General features: G+C 46.6%; 1 protein-coding gene across 14 annotated transcripts in view; it reads right to left on the minus strand.

Annotated features, from left to right (window-relative positions):
• The window catches only part of LOC123375395 (protocadherin alpha-C2-like), a 334,194-nt gene that overhangs the window by 49,338 nt on the left and 261,281 nt on the right, over positions 1–23,575 (minus strand). The gene's annotated exons all lie outside the window — the stretch shown is intronic.

Genomic DNA, 23,575 nt, shown 5'->3' on the forward strand with positions numbered 1-23,575 from the left:
TTACCTTCATTTTCTCATCTTTATCCTCCATGGTCAGATCAGTATACGGCCTCAATTCTTGCTTCCATGCTTGTGCAAAGTTCTTTGTCTGGAAATCTAGCACTCCCGGTATTCTGAGTCCTCTCCATGCTGCCTGTTTTCTCTGTTTCTAGGTGCTGCCTTGTTTTCCTGTTAATCACTCTCTTCTATGCTGTGGATCTCACTAGACCAGCAGTTCTCAGTACAAATTTTTTGGTGGCTTCAGAATGGGGCCACCAACTCTTGCTGTTGGCCACTCTCACACTTTTTCCTAAAATACTTAATTAGCTTTGGGAAAACCAAATATATATGCACATATACACACCCAAATCATTGTAATTTATTTATTGCTAGCTAGTAAGTCTGTTGTAAAAAGTGATATTAACAAAGATAAAAGTATCACTTTTCACAGAAGACTTACTCAACCTTGGTAAGCCTGGGGACTAATTAAGAGCTGGAGGGGGGTTTGGGGTAGGCAGTGGGTGCCAGGGGCAATGGAATTGGGGGACCTGGGGAGACCATGGGAGGCCAGAGCCTGAAGCCCCATAGCCAGAGCCCAAAGCCCTGTGGCTGGGGGACGGGGAAGGAGCCTAAGGCCATGCAGACAGAGCCCAAGGCTTAGGGTTGCCAATCCTCCTGGACTAGCCAGGAGTCTCCTGGAATCAGCCTCAATCTCCCAGTTGCTATTGAAAGCAATCAAGGAGATTTTAATAGGCCAAAAGTCCGGTCAGCAGCACAATGGGGCTAAGGTAGGCTCCCTACCTGCCCAGGCTCCATGTGGCTCCTGGAAGCGGCTGGCATGGCTGGCTCCTAGGCATTGCGACAGTCAGGGGTGGGGGGGTCTCTGCGTGCTGCCCCTGCCCTGAATGCTGACTCTGCAGCTCCCACTGGCCAGGAACTGCAGCCAATGGGAGCTGCGGGGACAGTGTCTGCAGGCAGGGGAAGTGCACGGAACTGTCTGGCCGTGCCTGAGAGTAGGAGCCAGAGGGACACGCTGGTTGCTTCCAGGAGCCGCCTCAGGTAAGCGCCTCCTGCACCCAAACTCCCTCCCAGAGCCCACACCCGAATCCCTCCTGCACCCCAACACCCTGCCCTAGCCCTGAGCTCCCTCCCACACCCAAACACCCTCCCAGAGCCCGCATCCCATCCTGGACCCCAACCCCATGCCCCTACCCAAGCCCTGAGCCCCCTATCTGCACCCAAACTCCCTCCCAGAGCCCGCACCCAAATCCCTCCTGAACCCCAAACCCCTGCCCCGGCACAGTGAAAGTGAGTGAGGGTGGGAGACCTCGAGCAATGGAGGGAGGTGGGGATGGAGCGAGCGGGAGGGCGGGGCCTTGAAGAAGGGGCCAAGCAGGGGCATGGCCTTGGGGAAGGAGCAGGGCAAGGGTGTTTGGGTTTGTGCAACCCTACCGGGGCTGGAGCCCAAAGCCCTGCGGCCAGAGTCTGCTGCCCCTCCACCACAGGGGTGAAGCCCAAAGTCTGAGCCCCACCATCCCTGGGAAGGTGGGGAACTCACCAGCTGCCTGCTCCTCCAGTGTTGTGCCCCAGCTGTGTCCAGAGGGAGACAGGGCCCAACTCCTGCTTGCAGCCCCAGCAGACAACACCAGGACGGTGCATCCAGGAGCAACAGGGAGGGGGAGAGGCCGCTGCTTTGCCCCAGAGGGCTGTGGCCACAAGAAAAGCCACTGGTGGCTGCATGTGGCCACATCTGAGAAATGCTGCACTAGACTGACCGCTGTTTTTCATGTACCATGTGCTAGGTAATAGCTTGAGAGGACTCCATGTTTCTAAAACTAAACTGGGTCTTTATTAAGAGAGCTATTTACTAAAGCTGGTCATGAATTTTTAGACAAAACATTTTTTTATTAAAAAATGCCAATTTGTCAAAATCAAAACTTGTTTGTGGGAAAGGGACAGTTTCAAAAAATTTCTCAACTAACACGAATTTGAAAAAAATGTTTTTGATTGTTGAGATGTCCTGCTTTGACATTTTCTAAATGAGAAAATCTGATTTTCTGTTTCAAAACAACTTTTTATGTTTAAATTTAAGCTAGAGTAAAAACAAAAAATGGTCTAAATAAAAACAAAATGTTTCAAAATTATTAAAATAGAACTTTTTGATTGACCTGAACTGTGTTCCTCCCCCAGATCTTTGGTTCATGAAAATTTTAGAGATTTTCACTCTTTGTCCCAATTCCATATGGAAAAGGTTTTCAAACTCTCAAAAGTTTTCACAGGACAGGAAAACTGTTTCCTGCTCTGCTCTACTATGCACAGAAATGCTACAAGTGCAGCTAACTTTCTAGCCGTGTGAACACAGATTGGCTTTCTGGTGCCTCTCCAAATTCTTCCTTCCAGAACCCTGTGCTCCTCCGTCCAAGTTCCATACAGATTGCTACATTCACCATACAAAAATGGGTAGGAGCAATTCTGAGCATCCATCATGCTCAAGATATCCCAACATGCTTTATAAAGCATGCATTTAGATTCTGATAACTCAGTGTCTCTGCAGGCAAACTTGGCAGCTATTTTCTTCAGGATGATTGCCTAATACAGGGTTATCACAGCTCTTTTCAATGAGAGACATGGGGTATATCTACATAGGATTGGGAAGTGAAATTCCCAACTCAGGTAGACATACATGTGTTAGCTGTGCTTGAGCTAGCATGATAAAAATAGCAGTGTGGCTGTGGCAGCACAGGCTAGCCGCCCGAATGCAGTGCTGCCCAACCCCCTAGCTACATATTCAGGTGGCTAATCCAAGATGCCACAATTACACTGCTATTGTTGGCATGCTAGCCCAAGCAGAGCTGGTATGTCTGTCTACCCAAGCTGGGAATCACACCTCCCAGCTTCTGTGTAGACATACCTAATCTTTAACTGCGTGTTTCCACCTCTTCTTTATTACACTAGGAGGATTCACACCACCACATCATGATGTTTCAAAACCTGCCTACAGGCTATGTATCAAACAAACACCGCTCTGGGCAGAAACACTTCACTTCCGCTTGTAGCCCAGTCTGTGATGATTTTACCCTAAAGCAAGCAACTGTGCAGAGCTCTCAGAATCAGCTGTAATTCAAATGAATCTGGGGAAATGGGCAGAATGAGAAGAATTCCCAGATTCAGACTGAGGTTATTATCAAAGGAGATCTCCAGTCAAGATTGACCCCACTCTTTATATACAAAGGCCCCAGATGCAGCTTCCATAATGTGTGTTACAACTGCTTGTCATCTTGGAACTGCATGAGAAGAAATAAGACAGACAGGAATTCTGAAGTTAATTGTGACCCTTCATAAATTTGCTTCATTTTAATTCTGTAGCTGGTACATTTTGAAAATCCCCAAAGAAAACTTCAAAAAATAAACAGAAAGTAATTAAATTGAAGTTAGTGCAATTTACCCACATAACATGTACAACACAGGCAGAGGTACTGAAAGCCTTCCCATCACACTGCCTAGCCAATATGCCACAAACATGACCTGGAATTGACCTCTGGGGATTCAGGCTCTATGACCTATTGGCCTCCCTGCTGAGGTTGCCAATTAGTGTCAATCCTCATGGTGTTTTCTGTGATGAACATCTACTGGGAAATGAACTGCGATCACCAAATCATTTTGTATGCAGACCCAGAGGTTCCCTTTCCCATTACCAGTCCCCTTGGGCATCCAGTATCTCTGAAATGTTTAGATGTAACTTGAAAGTTTGGGCATGAAGAAAGATGTTGAGATTTACAAATTGTAACAGTAAGAGTGCAGTTCTGTTTCGGAACATAATTGCTGCCACTTTTACTACACAGTCACAGTGCTGCTAACTTTTATCCTTCAAACAGGTAAAGACACAGAACTTAGACTGTGCATCTGGAGCTTAGGATATAAAAACACCATATTTAAAATACATTTCTGGTTTCTGTCATTCGTGTCTCTGTTACTCATGTAATGTGACTGGAAGATAGGCTCTGGTAGTGAATCTCTGCTCACTTTATCTGAGATGGATATAAACTGGATATCAACACGTTTAGACTTGAAATTAGATGAAGGTTGCTAACAATCAGAGAAGTAAAGTTCTAGAACAGCTTTCCAAGGGGGGCAGTCGGGGGCAAAAAACCTAACTGGCTTCAAGACTGAGCTTAATAAATTTATGGAGGGGAAGGTATGATAAGACTACCTACAACAGCATGCCCGATCTGCAAGTGCTAGCAGCAAATATCTCCAACAGCCAGTGATGGGACACTAGATGGGGAGGGCTGTAAGTTACTACAGATAATTCTTTCCTGGGTGTCTGGCTGGCGGGTCTTGCCCACATGTTTAGAGTCTAACTGACTGACATATTTGGGATCCAGAAGAAATTTTCCCCGGGGTCATATTGGTAGATAGCCTGGGATTTTTCCACCTTCCTCAGCAGCATGGGGGCACAGGTCACTGCAGCTTTAAACTAGTGTAAATGGTGGATTCTCAGTTTCGTGCAGTCTTTAGATCATGAACTGAGGACTTCAGTAACTCAGCCAGAGGTTACTGGTTTATTACAAGAGGGCATAGGTGCAGTTCTGTAGCCTGCAATGTGCAGGAGGTCAGACTAAATGATCATGATGATCCCTTTTGGTCTTAAAGTCTATGGACACAGGGTGTTTAGGATTGGTACTGTGGGAGGCTGAAGACAGAAGTTATTACATTACTATTTTATTAATTGCTAATATTTATATAGAACCATAGGTGTGCATATTGATTTACAAATAAACTGACAGGTCCAAGCCCCAAGGAGCTTACAGTATAAGTTAAAAGTAATACAGAAAGAGATACTTACAAACAAAGGGGGCAGGAGACAAGGGAAGATGAGTTACAACAATGAAAAATCATGATCTGTCCTTATAATGCATACTTCTTGTTAGTTCCAGTTTGGATATTTTGTAAATAAATTTATTATATTAGAGTTTGCAGGCAGTGTCTCAAATGAAGGCTTCAGATGGGTCATTTAATTACTCATTTTTCAAATAATATAATGTGAGTTTTTAAAGTGTATCATCTGTTATTTTTTACTCAATAACACTGTTACTAACTTTTGTGATTTTACTGAGAATCTTGTGATACTTGGTGCTTATCTTAAAGCCCAGATCCTAGTTTCAACTGATTACCATATATACTCATTCATAAGCCAAATTTTTTTAGAAAAAAGGGAAGCATCAGAGAAGGGGGGTTGGCTTATGAATGGGTATAGAGAGAGGGAGAGGTGGGACACAGCCCCTCCCCCCAAACAGAGGGGGCAAGGAGAGGCAGCACAGCCAGCAGAGCCAAAAGGGAAGAGGCAGGGCCAGAGTCTCTTCACTTCTGGCCACGCTGCTCTCCCCTCAGCCTCCAAAGCAGCTGCAGCTCCAGGGCTGGCAGGCTGTGGCTGTGCCGCCTGGTCTGGCCCACCAGAGCAGGCTGTGGCCGCACCAGTCAGCCTGCCGGAGCAGCTCCGGCCAGGCCAGAGACATCCTCCACTGGCCTGCCCCAGCTAAGGTGGGAAGGGATGGGATGTGGAGAGCGTGAAGGCCCCAGGCTAGGGATGGGGTCATCTGGGGGTTGTCACAGGGGTTACTCCCCTGACCCCCAGCTTCTCCTCCCAAAAAATTTCCCCACCAGTTGCTGTCCCAGCCAGGGGCGGCTCCAGGCCCCAGCACGCCAAGCGCATGCTTGGGGCGGCATGCCACAGGGGGCACTCTGCCGGTCACCGGGAGGGTGGCAGGTGGCTCTGGTGGACCTCCCGCAGGTGGGCCTGCGGGAGGTCCACCGAAGCCGTGGGACCGGCGACCGGCAGAGCGCCCCCCGCAGCATGCCGCCGTGCTTGGGGTGGCGAAATGTCTAGAGCCGCCCCTGGTCCCAGCCCATCAGGGTAAGCCTCTGGCAGGCCACGACACTTTGTTTACTTACTCCGTGCCTGCAGACCTTGAGGTAAACAAACCATCTCAGTCCACCAGCGGCTTATCCTGATGGCCCAGGAGCCAAAGTTTGCCGACCCCTGAATTATAGGGTCGGCTTATGAATGGGTCATAAAAAATTTCCATTTTTACGTATCCATCTTGGGGGGGTTGGCTTATAAATGAACCGGCTTATGATCGAGTATATACGGTATGTGAGAATCTCAGCTTTCATTTTTTTAAAAAGTACATTTCTAACCCTCGTGGTTGCAGAGAAAATCTTGAAAACATGAACTCTAAAGACCACCATACCAGAAGGTAAACTAAAAGAATCAAGAAATTATCATTTTTTTAAAAATCTCTTGATTTTTAAGCCAATCTCATGACTTTGGGGGCCTGACATGGTTTCTGAATGTTTGGTGTTGGCACTACTGCCATAAGACAAGTTGAAATGTTTTGCTCTTTATCTCTTGAAGATTATTGAATGATGTGGCTGCAGATGGTTTCTTTTTCATCTTTGAAAAAAAACTGGTTAATTTTGGGATACTTAAAAAGGAACCACATTTTAAATATAACACTGATAGCTGGGCAGGCAGGGTGCCTGCTTGAATGGGAGAATGGGAGACAGCTTCAGTAGATTATCATGTGTGAAGGTCTGGAGCTCAGAAATTTGCTGAGCTTGTTTAGAGACTCTAGTCCACCACTTGTGAATAAAATATAAGGAACTAATTGAGTATTTCTTTTTCAAAGCTTAAAAGCAAGCTAGTTTTTATACATCTGATCTGGGCACTCCAGGTGCAATTATGGGCAAAGGATGTGTAACTAATGAACAAAGTGCTGGCCCAGCATCCAGCTCTAGTGGCTGAACCGGGGAGATGCACAGAGGGAAAAACACTGCTCCCATGGGAGGAGGATGGGAACATCCACATAGCAATGAATCATCTGTCCCCACTCCCAGACTTTCATGCAACCAAGCTCTTTATGCTCTAGCATAGGGCTCCCCTATGGTGCTGAGGACATGGGATTTGAACCCCTTCACAGCCCCCTCAGATCCTGCTTCTCTTTTTGCAACAGAATAGCAATTGTTTCTGCTGCCGGGGAAGCCTGTGCAGTCAGAGACGCAGGGTTTGCCCCTTAGGGAATACAGTTTGGTTTTTCCTTGTGAAAATCAAACCTGCTCCTTTCTCAGAGATGAAAAACAAACCATGCAAAGCAGTCACAAGACAGAACTAGGCTGCTAGTGATAATTAATGAAACGCTTCATCTTTCCCTAGCAACAAACTGGATCAAAACACAAGCAATGAAATTTTATATTGTTCAAAGCTTAGCCAATGAATTCACTTTTAGCTGCAGCCTCCCTGGCAGTGTTAGGTGTGGGATAAGATGAAGTTGTTCACAGTTTTGTTTTGAGTCTGCTATCGGGTTCTGAATCTGGTAAGCTTTGCACACTGAGATGGGGAAAAGAGGCTGAGCAATAACTACCAGAGGTCATTCCAACTCTCCCCTGCCTCTTCAAGGATTATTCTAACCTACCTGCACTTGTAGAAATAGTTCACAATTTTTTTCAATATAAATATAGAGAGACAATCTCTACAACAGCCATGAGGGCTTTGCCCCCCTACTCAATCCATTTCCCTTCTTGCTGTGTGTGTGTGTACTATAAGGGAAGGCTTTTAGGGATGGGTGAATATAATTATACAAGACAACAACATAGAAGCTGTACTCAGACTCTTATTCCCTCCACAGCCAGAGCCTCAATTTTCTGAGAATTAAATCCCCATAATGAAGGGGATGCCTTCGAGTGCTGTTATTACTGTTCTACATCCCTCATTCCACCCTCTGAGTGCACACAAGTAATGACTGAACGGCTGGGAGTTTAAAGACCTCACAGTCAATGCAGCATTGCTAGGTCAGTGTTATGTAAATAATCAGGTTATGTGCTAGATAAACAGAAAGAGCACTGCAGCAGCACTCCTTGTTCTGCTCTACCCTGCCCTGTCCTGCTTGAATGGAAGGGTGTTAAGAGGCTTAGCAAGGTTGTTAAATCAGGAAACATAATGGACAACAGGAATGTGAAGGAGCCTTTGCCCTTCTCTTTAAACGAGAGCTTCTGTACTGCTGAATGCCTGACAATGTTTATGTAGTGTCTGCACAGTGAAACATAGATGCTGAGATTTTAATGCTCAGGAAATTTTGAGTTAAAGGGCCAGGTTCTCTACTGCACCAAGTTTCTGCTGGCCACAGTGGGATGATGGGGAGGGAGGACATCAAGGAGATGGTTTCAGATCTCTGATTCTCTGTCCATCCCTGACCCTGGTGCAAGCTAGAGCATCCTCACAGCTATTTTAACATGTGCTATCTGGAAACAATCCCCAAACGGCCATTTGCCTGTGGCTCCAGCCATGTCTCCTTGCTGCTCGTCACATGTCCTGGCTCTAGGGTCTCTGGGGTAAGTGACATAGGAGCCATCTACACTGGATCTAATCCTGCTAGGTTACTCCTTAGCAAAGTGATGGGGCCACACTGGGCACAGAAGGGATGGAACAGGGCAGACGATCTGCCACAAAGTTCCCAGAATAAATTTAGTGCTCAATCCTGGGAGGTGCTGAGCACCCTTTGTATCTCTCATGCAATTCAGCGAGAGTTAAGGCTTCGGTACCATCTAAGGAGTACTTGGCATCTCTTAGAAAGAAAGTTTGGTCTAGTGTTTAAAAGCACTGAGCTGGATTCAATTCCCAGGTCTACCACAGAATCTACTTGTACTGCCGAGTACAATGGATCCCCAACCTTTTAGTCAGAGCTGCTAGGCACCACTATACTACAATAATCACCACCACTACCAAAATAATACCTTAGTTCTGTCCCCTCACATGTGTCTATTATAGTACAGTTTTTCATGTCTGATCACACATGTATATGCAGTAATGCAACAGGCTACATATGTACATACATATACAGTTATTGAAAATGTCACAGTACTTTTCCATTATATTGTTTTATTTGCTGAAAGACATGTCACACTGGTAATGAATCACATGTATGTACATACAGAGTTGAGATTCCTCTGGGAATCTGAACACCAAAATGTTGAATTAACATATATTTTAATATAATTTCCTTTTCAAAAAACAATTTCTGAACACTATTAAGGAGTAAATACGTAAGTTGGTGAAAGCAGAAGCATAACTAGGAAGAAAGAAGGAGCACAGTCAGAGACAAAATAGCAGCAGCAGTCTCATGCAAAAAAGATGTAAATTCCACACACTCCATCCAAGTACTGGCCAGGCAAATCCTTGCTTAGTTTATAAAATCTGACATGATCACAATCCAAGGTAGTAAAGCTGCAGGATAGGGATTGTTTCTTTTACTTACTGAAGTCTTAGGCCTGGTCTACACTAGGAGGTTATGTCGAATTTAGCAGCGTTAAATCGAATTAACCCTGCACCCGTCCACACAACGAAGCCTTTTTTGTCGACATAAAGGGCTCTTAAAATCGATTTCTGTACTCCTCCCCAATGAGGGGAGTAGCGCTAAATTCGACATGGCCATGTCGAATTAGGGTAGGTGTGGATGGAAATCGATGCTAATAGCTCCGGGAGCTATCCCACAGTGCACCACTCTGTTGACACTCTGGACAGCAGTCCGAGCTCGGATGCTCTGACCAGCCACACAGGAAAAGCCCCGGGAAAATTTGAATTCCTTTTCCTGTCTGGCCAGTTTGAATCTCATTTCCTGTTTGGACATCGTGGCGAGCTCAGCAGCACCGGCAACGATGCAGAGCTCTCCAGCAGAGGTGTCCATGCAATCTCAGAATAGAAAGAGGGCCCCAGCATGGACTGATCGGGAAATCTTGGATCTGATCGCTGTGTGGGGCGATGAGTCTGTGCTTTCGGAGCTGCGCTCCAAAAAATGGAATGCGAAGATCTACGAGAAGATCTCCAAAGCCATGACAGACAGAGGATACAGCCAGGATGCAACGCAGTGCCACGTGAAAATCAAGGAGCTGAGACAAGGCTACCAGAAGACCAAAACGGCAAACGGACGCTCCGGAGCCCAGCCCCAGACATGCCGCTTCTACGAGGCACTGCATTCCATTCTAGGTGCGGCCGCCACCACTACCCCACCACTGACCGTGGACTCTGACGATGGGATAGTGTCAACGGACGGTTCCTCGGAGATGTTCGCGGACGGGGAAGATGAGGAAGCAGATGAGGAGGACGAGGCAGTCGACAGCACTTACAACGCTGATTTCCCCGACAGCCAGGATCTCTTCATCACCCTCACGGAGATCCCCTACCAACCCTCCCCAGCCGTTAACCCGGACCCTGAATCAGGGGAAGGATCAGTTGGTAAGTGCTTTAAACATGAAAACATTTATTTTGAACAGAACAGGAACATTAACTATGCGAAAAGAAGGTCAATATGAACATGGATAGAACAGAAATCCTCTTCGGAGATCTCCACGAAGCTCTCCTGGAGGTAATCGAAAATCCTCCGCATGAGGTTCCTGGGGAGAGTGGCCTTATTGGGTCCTCCGTGGTAGCACACTCTTCCGTGCCAGGCTATCCTCTGGTACTCTGGTATCATAGCCTCGCAGAGCATGGTGGCATAGGGCCCTGGTTTTTGCTGGCTTTCACGCAGCATGCGGTCTTTCTCTGTGGCAGTGATCCTCATCAGGGTGATGTCGCACATGGTGACCTGCTTTGAATTAGGGGAATGTTAGGATTGGGATTGCTTGCCTGTTCCTTTACATAGCTGTAACCGGTGGTTTACAGCCACGCGGTGGAGGCGGGACAGGGGCAGCATACAGGGATCTTTCCCGGGGACAGCCGCGAGGTGGTGGGACAGGGGCAGAGTGCATGCTTTCCGGATTGCCGGCAGCTGGAACTGGCCAACGCTAGGAGCGTTGCTCTGACCGTGAAAGGAGGGCACTGCTATAAATTAAGTTTTAAGCAGCCAAAAGTCTGCGGCTTACCATGTCTGCCTGCAGCACGAATTCTGCTGTCCTGCCCCGCTTGTCTGATCTCCACTGAAAGGCCCCAGGCACTGAATGCGAAGGCCGAAAAGTCGACCTTGTCCTGAGTGCGCATGAGATAGGTGCTGTGCATGGTCTTGTTCACAGAGACTAGACTATGTTCATTGTTCGCAAAAATGTATCTTTGTAAGGAATTCACTCCCTTTTTCCCATCACACAGCTGCGACTGTCTCCCGACCTACACCGGCATCCCCCTCACAGAGGCTGGCGCAGATTAGGCAGCGAAAGAAAAGGACACGGGACGAGATGTTCTCAAAACTTATGGGCTGCTCCCGAGCAGAGGCGGCCCAGCAGACCCAGTGGAGGGAGAACATTTCGCGGTACCAGCGCTCACACAGCGAACGGGAGGACAGGTGGCGGCAGGAGGATCAGCAGGCGACTCAAACGCTGCTTGGACTAATGAGGGAGCAAACGGACACGCTCCGGCGCCTTGTGGATGTTCTGCAGGACCGGAGGCAGGAGGACAGAGCCCCACTGCAGTCTCTCTCTAACCGCCCTCCCCCGCCACAAAGTTCCATACCCCCCTCACCCAAACTACCAAGAAGGAGGGGCGGCAGGGGCCGTGAAAACTGTCACTCCACCCCTGCAGAGTGCACAAGTACAAGAAGGCTCTCATACCCAAAATTTTGATAAGTCCTTTCCTTCCCGCCTCACCCAAGCCCCCGACTCAGTTTCATCCCCTAACTGTGTAGTTGATAATAAAAAATACTTTTCAGTTAATTACTGTTTCCGTCATGTTCTTTTAGAGGAGACTGTGTTTGAAGGGGGGGAAAGGGGGTTGGTAATTGGACAGGACAGTCACCTTTACCAGGGTACAGACACGGGGGCAGGTTCAGCAGCAGGCCACACACACAGTGCAGTCACTAGGCACCCTGGTCAGTCTGGGAGGTGGTTTCCATGTTCTGTGGGGGGGGGGGGTGACTATGTGACTTTGTGGCGGGGGAGGGCAGTTAGAGATCTTATGCAGCGGTCCTTATCCTGGATCACAGAGCCACGCAGCAGGGGATCTGTAACCGTCCTCCCCCGCCACAAAGTCACATAGCCCCCACGCACAGAGTCCCGAAAAGGAAGGGTGGCAGGCTCCGTTGAAACAACCAGTCCGCCACTGTGGACCGCTCTAGGAGCAGAAGCCTGTCATTCCTCGAGTTTAGAAGCCGTCTTTACATCCCTACCCACCACAGTCTGCATCCCAGTTTCAACCCTTTACCGCGAAATCAGTAATAAAGAAAACGGTGTTAATTAACAAAGTTCCATGTATTTTATTTTTAAAAGTGTGTTGGAAGAGGGGGAACGGGGTGAACGGGGTATGTAACTGCAGAGGATAGTCAACATTAACTGCGTAAAGAAACAGGGGCAGGTTCAGCTTCTCTGTAAACAAACTTAATAGTCACAGGTTACCCTGCTCACTGAGGAACCTAGCTTTCAAAGCCTCCCGGATGCACAGCGCTTCCCGCTGGGCTCTTCTAATTGCACGGCTGTCTGGCTGGGCGTAATCAGCAGCCAGGCTATTTGCCTCAACCTCCCATCCCGCCATAAAGGTCTCCCCCTTGCTCTCACAGAGATTGTGGAGCACACAGCAAGCTGCAATAACAATGGGGATATTGGTTTTGCTGAGATCTGAGCGAGTCAGTAAGCTTCTCCATCTCCCCTTGAGACGTCCGAAAGCACACTCCACCACCATTCTGCACTTGCTCAGCCGGTAGTTGAAGAGTTCTTTGTCACTGTCCAGGGCGCCTGTATAGGGCTTCATGAGCCAGGGCATTAGCGGGTAGGCTGGGTCCCCGAGGATCACTATAGGCATCTCCACATCCCCAACAGTTATTTTGTGGTCCGGGAAGAAAATACCTTCCTGCAGGCGTCTAAACAGACCAGAGTTCCTGAAAACACGCGCGTCATGAACCTTGCCCGGCCATCCGACGTTGATGTTGGTAAAACGTCCCCTATGGTCCACCAGTGCTTGCAGCACCATTGAAAAGTAGCCCTTTTGGTTAATATACTGGCTGGCCTGGTGGTCTGGTCCCAGGATTGGGATGTGAGTTCCATCTATAGCCCCACCGCAGTTTGGGAATCCCATCGCGACGAAGCCATCTATGATGACCTGAACGTTTCCCAGGGTCACTACCTTTGAGAGCAGTAGGTCAACGGTTGCGTTGGCTACTTGCATCACAGCAACCCCCACGGTAGATTTGCCCACGCCAAAGTGGTTTGCTACTGACCAGTAGCTGTCTGGCGTTGCAAGTTTCCAGAGGGCTATGGCCACTCGCTTCTGCACAGTCAGGGCTGCTCGCATCCGGGTGTCCTTGTGCTTCAGGGCAGGGGACAGCAAGTCACACAGTTCAAGGAAAGTGCCCTTACGCATGCGAAAGTTTCACAGTCACTGTGATTCATCCCAGACCTGCAGCACTATGCGGTCCCACCAGTCCGTGCTTGTTTCCCGGGCCCAGAATCGCCGTTCCACAGCATGAACATGACCCATTGCCACCATGATGTCCACGGCGCGGGGTCCCATGCTTTGTGACAGGTCTGTGCCACTCTCAGACTTCATGTCCTCACCGCGCTGCCATAGCCTCCTCGCCCGATTTCTCAGCATCTCACTGTGAAAAAGGTGGACGATAAGGTGCGAGGAGTTGACAACGGCCATAACTGCAGCGATGATCGCAGCGGGCTCCATGCTTGCAGTGCTGTGGCGTCCGCACTGTCACTCACCAGAAAAGTGCATGAACTGATTTCCTGCCGGCACTTTCAGGGAGGGAGGGCGGGAGTGACGGTTGAATGACAACAGTTACCCAAAACCACTCTCGACACATTTTTTCCCCCAGCAGGCATTGGGGGCTCGACCCAGAATTCTAATGGGCAGCGGGGACTGCGGGAACTGTGGGATAGCTGCCCATAGTGCACCACTTCCAATGTCGACGCTTGCCCCGTTAGTGAGGACTCACAAAGTCGAATTACTGTCCTTACTGTGGATACACACGTTCGACTTTGTAATATCGGTTCCACAAATTTGATTTAAGTAGAATCGAACTACTCTGGTAGTGTAGACATACCCTTAGGGAAATAATAGGCGGGGGAATCAAATTCATGTCTTCTGCATAAATGCAGAGTATTACCATTAGGCATGCATTAAATACATAAATCATTGGGTGCTGCCATTATTATCACAGAAAAGCAGCAAACCTAGATACTAAGCCAGACACGGGCAAACGTGGGCAGACGTCCTGCCCGGCCCCATAGCTCCCGGCTGGGAAGCCTAGTCCCCGGCCCCTCCCCCACAGCCACCCAGCTGCGCAGGCTGCACTCTAGCATACCGCTCCCGCTGGGCAGCGTGGGGAGCACAGCTGGCTCTGGCCGGGTGTTGTGGCTGCGAGCTCTTGCTGCTGGTAAGGGGGTGGGGGGCTTGGGTAAGGGAGCAGGGCATCCTGGGGGGCAATCAGGGAGGAGGGGCAGTTGGATGGGGCGGAGGTTCTGGGGGGGCGGTCAAGGGACGGGGAACAGGGAGGGTCGGGAGTGGGAGTTCTGGGGGGCCTGTCAGGTGGCAGGGATGTGGATAGGGGTCGGGAGGGCAGTCAGGAGACAGGGAGCAGGGGGGTTGGATAAGGGGGTGGGATCCTGGGGGACAGTTAGGAGCGGGGGGTCCCGGGACGGGGTGGTCAGAGGATAGGGGGTGGGAGTTGGATAGGGGGTGGGAGTCTGGCGGGGGGGGCTGTCAGGGGGCAGGGGTGTGGATAGGGGTCAGGACAGTCAGGGGACAGGGAGCAGGGGGTTTGGATAGGGGGCGGGGGTCCCAGGAGGGGGCTCAGGGGACAAGGAGCGGGGGGGGGGTTGGATGGGTTCTGGGTTCTGAGGGGGGCAGTCAGGGGGCAGGAAGTGGGAGGGGCGGATAGGGGGCGGGAGCCAGGCTGTTTGGGGAGGCACAGCCTTCCCTACCCAGCCCTTCATACAGTTGCACAACCCCGATGTGGCCCTCGTGCTAAAAAGTTTGCCCACCCCTGTACTAAACAGAGGTCTCCCAGCCAAGTACAAACCTGCTTAACTTTGAAAATTAGAACAGATTTGTAATTAAATTATCCACTGAGAAATGTAAGTGAAATGACTGAGTCACTGGGTGATCTTTTTGTAAGAACTGTCCTCCCCTACTCTGCCCTCTTCCTGTTTGTTCTCTTCCTCACTTGTGTCAGATCTAAAATCCTGATTTCAAGTTCCTCAGCATGGGGACCTTGCTTGACTATTTTTGAAATGCCTTGCAAATGTATGGGTGTAATGTATATAATAAATTAATAATAAATAATAATAACAACAAATATTAAAGTCAAGCACTTTCAGATAAATAAGGCTGTTATTCCACCAGTTTGAGAGAGACTCCTTACACTTACAACGAATAATAGAGTTGGCAATGCCAGGAGAAGATATAAGGAAGTGTAAGTTAAAGGAGGGTGGGGAGTTACATTAGCTTATACCTTCTCCTAGCCCCTTAGTGTGTAAATTAGGCTCCCTTAGACATTGACATGGTGGGTGTTTAATGTAAGGGATCTGAATTGCACATCACCTCTGAAATTGGTTCTTTGAATGTAAGGGGTTCTGAATAAGTAATTAGATCCAAGGCAGTCTCAGTAAGTCTAGGAGAAGGATAAGCTGGTGAAACATACATGCTGAGGGGCCGGAAGAAAGTGTAGGTTACACTGATTTGGACACCCTCTAAACTTCCTTAGTCTTTCATAGTCTCACTTAGGCCACGTCTATACTTACCCGCCGGGTCGACGCGGCGAGTTCGACTTCTCGGAGTTCAAACTATCGCGTCTGATCTAGACGCGATAGTTCGAACTCCGGAAGCGCCGCGGTCGACTCCGGTACTCCACCGCGGCAGGAGAAGTTGCCGGAGTCGACCTTGGAGCCGCGGAGTTCGCTTCCGTGGCGTCTGGACGGTAAGTCATTCGAACTAGGGTAGTTCGAATTCAGCTACGTTATTCACGTAGCTGAATTCGCGTACCCTAGTTCGAACCAGGGGCTGTGTGTAGACCAGGGCTTAGTCTCCATTCTGAATTTGGCCTTTTGGATTTTAGGGTATGTCTACACCGCAATCATGGAACTTCAATCTAGTGAGCTTGGGCACTGAGTAAGGAACACTGGGTAATTCCATGCGTGGTTAGGTCATGCTGAAAGGTGCACTGACAGAGATTTATTGCTCTGGTACCTGAGCTACTAGCTCAGGTATGTCTACACCAATTGCAATCACACTCATGATTACAGTGTAGATACACTCTCAATTTTTGCAAGGCAACCCTGGACTGCACACACCTCACTGGGCTCATTTTCTGAGGCCATGAGCTCCAGGGACATATTGTCAGCCACTCCTTTATTATCTGCCTCCATTTGTGGCACACTTAGGACTTGTTGAGATGAACCATTAGTTCATGGGAAGCTGGGGTGCAATACTATCCCATGCTAGCCTGCCACACAGTGTCTGTGTGGAACCTGCTGCTTCACACAAACAGTTTCTTAGTGTGCTTTGATTTACTCCCTTTTCAAAGCAGGGTCACATACACACAGCATGTAATTTCTGGAAACTGCACAGGCCCAGTGTGACATCTGGCTGGAACTTGCTGCACTACCAACCCTCTGCCCCTGACCAAGTTTCCTCCCCTAAAAGTGACCAAGTGGGTTCACTGTCACAAATTGTGGCAGTTGTCTGACAGGTGATCCACATGTCTGTAGTGAAGTGAATCTTTCCCCCTCCGCCTCCTTGAGACAGTAAGTATCTGTGAAGAGTGTTGGCTGTGCCTTAACCAAGAGGGCCATAATGTAGGTATCCCTGTGAGATAGGTAAGTAAGTGTTATCATCACAGTGCTCCCTATACATTAAATAATAAAAATGATAGAGAGGTTAAATAGATCAGAAGGACTTGGGAGGGAGAGGGGTCACGTTCTATGGTCCAGTGAATTAAGCACAGGACTGGTAGTAAGGAGATCTGGGCTCTAATTTCATATGACCATGAGCAAGTCACTTAAATTTTCCTGAGTCTGTTTCTCTCTCAGAAACAGACTATGTCTGCCTGACTGACAGAGGTGCTGTGAGATCTCACTAATGGTTGTAAAATGCCATATACTGTTCTGTCCATTCAGTAGCAAAGATGGGTCTAGAACGAGATAAGCTCAGAACCTTGTTCTTCAATAGCCTCAAGAAAGCCACCATCTCCTCCTCCTCTAGGCTTTCATGGGATTTAAGTGTACAGGCCTCCAGTGTTATGTGCATTTAGCATCTCAGCATAGAGCAATTGCTCAGATGTGGGCCTTAGGGATGCTTGCATCAGAAGAGATGCCTTATGTGGAGGTCATGAAGTGCACATGGGCCTTTTGCACACTTTGGGAAGCTCATAAATGGATGCCAGGGCTTCTAGCAGATGGAATTAAAAATTTCCTAGAGACTAGGTATACATAACATTGCTATGAATAACAGCATAACTTTTCTAAGAACATCCTCCCCCCTCAAAAACAAAACAAAAAACCTACTCAATCACACCAGCCCTCGTCCAGACAGATTAAAACAAATCTGAGTCATGAGACCCAACCCACCCAATCCCTCCTATCCCCCCGTCCCAGGATCCTTGTAAATGTTCAAGAAGTATGACCACCTCATTTTTGAACCACAATAGCTCCCAAATACAATGTCTGATTTATCTTGTACTTTCCAGAAAAAAAAATTAACCCTAAAATCACACACATAATTTTGGGTAGATTGATTGGGTTTTGCTGAAGTTGAGGGTGGGTCCAAAATCAAATGTATACTAGCTTTCAGTATTAAATATGTGGTGACTACAATCTCTGCATAATATAGTGTATTTTGCCCCACTTCAATGAATGTGATGGAGGCACAGGGTCACCATTCTGCTGAAGAATGCATAAATTATTGCAATCAATTATTGAGTCTAATAGTCTGCAAATACTGAGAGCTGCACCAAAAGGTTCAGCAGCAATTTGCATCTTGTAAACTAAATATGTGCTTCCAGTCAGAAAGATCATTGGCATTTTTTTAAAAATAATAGCTGGGCTGTCATGTTGCAGCTACAGTATACATATTTAATTGTTTCTAGCATAGTTTTTGAAAATCTTTTTGATTTCAAAAAGTTTTCATTCAGCAAAGAAGACCTGAAATTCTTAGTCTTCTCCACCTTCCATATGGCTGTTAGAAATGGGAAGCACTTATCACAGCAGACTCTTAACTCAATGTGAAATATTGCAAAGGTCATGTGTGGCCTGCTAGTGACCTCATTTCCAACACTTCTGGGACAACAATTCAGATAGAGGAGATAGTGGAGAGTCCTACAGAGAGGAGATCAGAGTAGGGAGGGTTCATGAGAGAAATGGGTTTTAAGGAAGAACAGGAAGAGAAGGAAGATGAACACTTGGCAGGCCAGAGGCAGGAGGCTGCTCAAAATGTATGAGGTAGCATGAAAGAAGGCAAAAAATGCAAACAAAGGAAATAGTATGCAGAGAAAACTGGGAGATGCACCAGGAGTGAGAAAGTGTACACAGTAATGAGGGCAGACATGAAGGCATGGGTAAGACCACATGATCTTTTGAAGGTGAGAGCAACCAACTTGAATTTAATTCAAGGAGCCAGTGATGAGACTCAGAAATGGGATCTGAGGATGGGATTCACAGGTGAGATGGTCACAGTGGTTTATTTATATTAAAATAGAGATGTAATGCACTGCACCACCGTATGAGACCCAGATTCGATTTCCATCTCTAGTCTTTTGTGGGCCAGCAGGAGCATTGCAGAGGCAGCACCCTCAGCTCTTGTGTTTCTCTTAAGTGACTGTGATGTTATCTGATTAAAATATAACTATATAGATCCTTGTTGCAACCACTGTTATATATTTGTGACAAATCTTGTAAAAAGGTTGTCAAGTAAGGTGTCTGTGGAAAGATTATGATTTGCTGAATATGACTATGCTATTTGTATGCATGTATCATTTTTGTATTTGAAGTTATGACTGTTGGCTTTATACTTGGATTTCAGCATGTTTGCTCCTGGGTAGTGCCCACAAGGTAGTTAGCCAGCACATCTTGGAGGGACTATTCAAATTGAGTGCCCCATCAAAAGAACATTTAACTCACAATGGAAGATGCCCACCTACCCCAAATGGACTTTCCTGTGAACGTGCTTTTTGAGGTATAGGTTATGACTTCTACTATGACTAGGCAAAATCATGCATGGACATGTGACTTGCCGATGTGACTTCAAACCATCTTGTTACTGTAATTTTCCACAGTGAGAACAATGGGTTTCCCTCTACATGGCAGAAGCTATAAAAGGCCCTGGAAATATCTCCATTTTGTCTCTTTCCTCCCCAAACCTCTGGACTATAAACTTATACTAATGGGGGCATTATAACTAAGGGACTGAGGTCCTTCTAATGATTTGGAAGCAAGCAGAGACTTGACTTAAGCCAGCAGTTTATTCCATCACTGCTACAAATCTGAACCAAGAACTTTGCAATTATTGTATGTATTTGATTCCTTTAACCAATTTTAACTCTCACCTTTCTTTCTTTCTTTTTATAAATAAACCTTTAGATTTTAGATACTAAAGGATTGGCATCAGCGTGATTTTGGGGTAAGATCTGAGTTGTATATTGACCTGGGTGTGTGGCTGGTCCTTTAGGATCAGAAGAACCTTCCATCTGGTGGGAAACTGGTTTTAAAGAACCACTCACCTCTAAGTCTAATGTTTCTGGTGGTGATACAAGGACTGGAATGCCTAAGGAAACTGCTTTCATGACTTCTTGTTAGTCCGTGTGGTGAAACAGAAGTTTATTTTTGTTGCTGGTTTGGTATATCCTATGGGGGATTAGTTACCCATCTTGGGGTGTATCTGCCCTATTTCTCAGCAGTTTGTCCTGAATTTGGTATTCTCAGTTGTGACCCACGGAGGCACATCTACAGTGACATCTGTGGCTGACCTAGACATGACACCAATGGAGTCCAAAGAGAGTAGTATCCAGCCTTCCTTCCTTAGCTAAGGAAGATCACTTGAGGGAGGAGAGGAAAGCCCACTACTGCAACTGGGAAGAAAACATCCTCCACTTAGGATCACCATACATATCCATGGGAACAAGGTATGTGAAAGGCAAGGGCCTCTCCCGGTCATACAAACAATCTGCTTTGACTCTTGCTCTTTAAAATTAAATTTAAAAAAAAATCTCATGAACTAAGATCCCCATGACAATATCACAGCATCCCAGTGAGCAGCTATTGGAGCATTATGCCTTATGAATTTCAAGGGCTATGTCTGATGTAATTGTAAAAGGGTCAAACTGGAAAAAGTACATAAAAACGGCCATACCGGGTCAGACCAAAGGTCCATCTAGCCCACTACTGACAGTGGCCAAAGCCAAGTGCCCCAGAGGGAGTGAACCTAACAGGCAATGATCAAGTGATCTCTCTCCTGCCATCCATCTCCATCCTCTGACAAACAGAGGCTAGGGACACCATTCCTTACCCATCCTGGCTAATAGCCATTTATGGACTTAACCTCCATGAATTTATCCAGTTCCCTTTTAAACGCTGTTATAGTCCTAGCCTTCACAACCTCCTCAGGTAAGGAGTTCCACAAGTTGACTGTGTGCTGTGTGAAGAAGAACTTCCTTTTATTTGTTTTAAACCTGCTGCCTATTAATTTCATTTGGTGACCCCTAATTCTTGTATTATGACCCCTAGTTCTTGTATTAAGGTCATTAAAGTCATTCATTCCCTTCTCTAGAGATGCTAAATGGATTCAAACATTTGGACAGATCAAATCATATTTTTCAAATGGAAATTATATTACCTGGAGAAAGCCACAGCAGGGCTCTGTGTCCTCTTTCCCAGAAGCCCATTAACTATTACCATGGCGTTCAGCCCCCCTTTCCCAGGATCTCTAATAACTTATTCTCAGGGCTCTCTCCAGAGTCTCTATAATCCCATTTTCAGTGTTCTCTGTTCCCTATCCTAAGGCTTCTAATATCCCACTCCAATAGAGGGCCCTCCTGATCCCATTCTGGGTGCTCAATGCCCCATTTTTAAGACACTTAGTCATCCCATTCTCAGTGGTTTCTGTTCTCTTTTCCCAGAGTTTCTATAATCCCATTTTCAGGGCTCTCAACCCTTTTTACATCCTCTACCAACCCTGCCTCATTACCCCATGCCCCTTTGACTTGGCCCCTCTCATCTCATTCCATCACTTGAAGTCTTTAAATCAAGACTGGATGTTTTTCTGAAAGATTGCTCTTGTTCAACCACAAATTATGAGCTGGATGTAAGAACCACTGGGTGAAATCCCATGGCCTCGTAATGGTTCCTTCTGGCCTTAAAATCTATTAAGTGTTCAGTGCTATCTTCCTGCTCTCTGTCACCTTTCCCAGGCCCCTTATCATCATCCTGTCTTCATTTCTCTCTTCACAATTTCCCAGGCAATCATCCCATTCTCAGCACTCTGTCTCCCATCCAGTACCACCATTACAAATATCATATAAAGGCTTCCATTGCTTTTCAGATTAGACCATTTTAATGCTTATTTGTCATGTTTGCAGATGTTTTTAATTGTTTATTTTTGTTCCAGTATTTATAACTCATTCTATTTCTGCAACTTTTATCAGTAGGATTAAGATCTCTATCAGATGTATTTAGCATGCAAGACTTTCTTATAAACTAGTCAACATCACCTAAACTGATCTACTCAGCATAAAGATTTTATGCAAAAATAGATTAATAGAGTATATATCCTCTCCTAGGTTTTCTGATTGCCATTTTCAGAGCTCTTCTTCTCTGTTTCAGCTGCTGGGGGAGGACTAAAACAGGAACCAGTGGGGAGAACAGAAAAACAGAGGGAAAGAGACTGAGATAGAAGCCAGTGAGAGTAAGGGAGACTGAGACAGGACCTAAAGTGGAGAAGACTGAAACAGGGACAGACAGGAGAGAACAAGAGTAGAAGGGACCAGGATTGCAGGGACAGAAGCAGAAGGGAATCACTAGGTTACACTCCCCTCCAGAATCTAGCACTGAACCCAGATTCCCAAGTCTCAACATTCATCTGCTGTCAATAAATAGCTCTTAATCTCACTGGTAAATTGTCTCTCTCTTCCCCCTCTACTGGCTAATCCATTTAGGGGATAACAATGTATTACTGCTACTAGTTACTCAGCTAGCTTAAATGGTAGCAAAGGTCTGTGCTGTGGATCTAAAGGTCCCAGTCCTGCTGATTACTCATGTTGGGGTCAATATGGTTCCACACTACAGAATTTCTATTTTTTTTCAATTTGCTTTCTTTAAAAAATGTGAGAAATTACATTAAGAAGCCAATGTTAAAAGAACATTAAAGTTGCAAAGTCAAACACTCAAAAGTTAGGAAATCTCAGGATTCATCTCACATGCCACCTTAATTCAGCCATTCTGTGCATATCCATTATGGTACAGAGTGAAATCCTGGCTCCACTGAAATCAATGGGAGCTTTGCAATTGACTTCAATGGGGCCCAGTATTTCACCCACAGTTCTTAATTACATGATCATATGCTATTTTTTCCATAGGTTCCTTGCCTCATTCAGGGCACAGGATGAACAGTGCTCACTAAATGGGAAGCCATTCAATACTTCTGTTCACAGTTATCATTCAGTATATGGCCCCATGCTTTATTTACTCTACTCCATTTAAATCCTACACTGAATACAGAATTAATATCCACATAGGTTTTCTCATCATGGACATTCTTCAGTATAGCATCTGAGTGCTTTACAAACATTGATGAGTTTATCTTTATAGCACCCCTATGAGATACACTGGTATTATCATCCCACATTTTACAGAGGGAAACTGAGGCGAGGAGCAATTAAGGACATATTTGTTTAATATCCATCAATTTTGGGCATCCAATTTAAGACAGCCATGGCTAGATTCACAAAGAAACTGAGTGTAGTCACCCTTAAATTTTAGGCTCCTAAAAAAAACATTGGTATTCACAAAGCCTCAGTTTGGTGCCTAGGCACAAGGGCCTTAGAAGAGGATTCACAAAAGTCAGCATGCTAACTGGCTCCTCACTTAATATAGCCAATGGGAGATGCCAAGCTGAGAAGTTTGTGGAAAGCCCCCTGTCTTAGAGATAGGCACCTACATCCAGGCTGTAGGGTGGCACCTCCTCCTGCTTTGGATTTTCAACTACAAAAGCCTCTCTTAGCATTAGGTGATACTCCATGTTAGCAAGAAGTGACTGCAGGCAGCACTCTCTCATAACTCTCAGCCTAGTGGTTAGAGTACTCACTTGGGATGTTGGAGACCACTGGTTCAAGTCCCTCCCTGTAGCTGAGGGTGAGAAGGGAACTGAATAAGACTCTGCTACCTCCCAGGTGAGTGCCCTAACCATGGAGCTCTGGGATATTGTGATGCGTAGCTCCCTCACTCACCTTGTTGAAGCTGTTCCACTGGATAAATAAGGAAAGAATCATTAGACCACAGAGAGAAAATGAGCATGAGAATGACTCTGTAAGCCTGGTAGCTACAGCATTCACCAGAGATGTGGCAAATCCCTATTCAAATTTCTTCCCTCTCTGAGGTGGGGACTTGAACCAATGGTCTCCCACATCCCAGG

Source organism: Mauremys mutica, chromosome 8 (assembly GCF_020497125.1).
Source record: "Mauremys mutica isolate MM-2020 ecotype Southern chromosome 8, ASM2049712v1, whole genome shotgun sequence".
In the NCBI taxonomy this organism is placed as follows: domain Eukaryota; kingdom Metazoa; phylum Chordata; order Testudines; family Geoemydidae; genus Mauremys; species Mauremys mutica.